This window comes from Carettochelys insculpta, chromosome 7, assembly GCF_033958435.1.
Source record: "Carettochelys insculpta isolate YL-2023 chromosome 7, ASM3395843v1, whole genome shotgun sequence".
Taxonomy (NCBI): domain Eukaryota; kingdom Metazoa; phylum Chordata; order Testudines; family Carettochelyidae; genus Carettochelys; species Carettochelys insculpta.
In genome coordinates, this window is record NC_134143.1 from 2,587,766 (window position 1) to 2,589,422 (window position 1,657).

The 1,657-nt window shown below is 42.7% G+C and overlaps 1 pseudogene; it reads right to left on the bottom strand.

The window, feature by feature from the left end:
- Positions 1 to 299: 299 nt before the first annotated feature.
- Positions 300 to 499, bottom strand: LOC142016228 (small nucleolar RNA U3; annotated as a pseudogene).
- Between the last annotated feature and the right edge of the window lie 1,158 nt (positions 500 to 1,657).

A 1,657-nucleotide genomic window follows, 5' to 3' on the forward strand; every position in this document is an offset into this window, starting at 1 on the left:
CTCTCAGAAGGGGGCTTTGGAAAGTTTGCCTTTTGACATCACACTGTGGTGTAGACTCACCCAGCCACGGGGAAAAGGGTAGAAAAGCAGAACCAGGTCCCCACGTGAAGATTGCAGCATAGTGTAACAAAGGAAATGTGTGTGTACATCAAAAAAGGATAAAATTCTTTTAACAACTAAGAAACAGAAACTTTTAAACACCATTTTCACTCTGTCTGCTTCTGAACATTTCATGGAAAAGCAGCTAACGCAATTCTCCTCACTCTAAAAACTTGTTTTAAACTTTACAATAAGGACCAACCACTCAGACTAAGTTCTCTTCTTCTTGTTTCCAAGAGAAAACAAGAACAATCATCAAAAGCAAACAGCAGCATTGCCTGCTTACCTCATGCTCAGAAGAGAACACTTCAATTCATCATCATGGTTGGCAAAACCAAGAACACCCACATGCCCTTCTTTAGCTACACACTACAAAAATGATCCCTAAAAGTACAGTCTTAACCACATACTCCTCAGCTGCACACCCAGCAGAACACGCACAAGCTTCCTGCCCATGGGGAACATTTTCAAACAGCTGCTTCCACCCTCCTCGAACTAAGGGACAAAAGTCTAAAACCAACCACATCTTTCACTGAAGCCCAATTCAGCTGCTTTGGGACGCAGTGTATCAGAGGCTGTCGCATGTGGCTGTTTGCAGACACACCCTTCCTGATTAGCATACAGCGCCCTTTGGAGTCAATCAAACCCTCTCACTTTTACTTCCCCAATCTGCCACTTTTCTTACAGGCTCTCATGTGACAGGTATAAGGCACAGAGGACTCTGACAGGTTAGTTCCTTCTGGCCAGCTGTGCAGGTGATGTAAAAGGAAAGTAGAGAGGCACTGAAATCAACAGGCACCAATTGAAATGAAAACAAAAAAGCAGTCCAGTAGCAGTTTAAAGACTAACAAAAGAATTTATGAGGTGAGCTTTGGTGGGACAGACCCACTTCTTCAGACCAGAGCCAGCCCAGAACAGACTCAATATTTTAGACACAGAGAACCAAAAACAGAAATCAAGGTTGACAAATCAGAAAAAAACTATCAATGTGAGCAAATAAGAGAGCAGAGTGGCAGGGCGGGGTGAGGGTCAAGAATTAGATTAAACCAAGTATGCAAAAGAGCCCCTAAAATGTCCCAGAAAATTCGCATCCTGGTTGAAACCAAGTGTTACTGTGTGGAATTAGAATATGAAAGAGAGTTCAGCAGTTTCTCTTTCAAAAGCAGACTGAAAATTCTTCTTCAATAAGACGCAAACTCTTCACTCATTAGCAGAATGGCCCACTCCATTAAAATGTAGACTAACTGTTTTGTGGATCAGGAGTGTTTTGATGTCTGTTTTGTGCCCAAAAACTCTTTGTCGCAGAGAGTTTGAAGTCTGTCCAATATACAAAGCACCCGGGCATTGTTGGCACATGATGGCATAAATGATGTTAGCAGAGAAACATGAGAATGTGCCTGTGATTCTGTGAATAATCTGGTTAGGTCCAGTGATGGTATCTCCAGAAAAGATATGTGGATAAAGCTGGTAGTGGGGTTTGTTGCAAGGAAAAGTCCCAGAACTGGTGTTCCTGCGGGATAGACTCTAGATATTGGTCAGAATCCTCGTAAGGTTGGGA